Raw genomic sequence first — 208 nt, 5'->3', positions numbered from 1 at the left:
CCACCACGGCAACAATGGGCTTGAGATTGGGGAGGTAAGTCTGATTAAATTATCTCTCATTACGATACAATGCTAAATTTCTTTATCATAGAAATTTTGTGTTATGTTCTGCCATCTTTTTGTGCCACTGCCAACTACTATCTCCTCAGTATTATCAATCTCATGAGTCTTTAATTTCATTTTCTTTGAACTTTAATGTGTCAGGTGA

The sequence above is a fragment of the Penaeus monodon genome, chromosome 25, assembly GCF_015228065.2.
Source record: "Penaeus monodon isolate SGIC_2016 chromosome 25, NSTDA_Pmon_1, whole genome shotgun sequence".
NCBI classification, from domain to species: Eukaryota; Metazoa; Arthropoda; class Malacostraca; order Decapoda; family Penaeidae; genus Penaeus; species Penaeus monodon.
Note: the sequence above shows the minus strand (reverse complement) of the source record.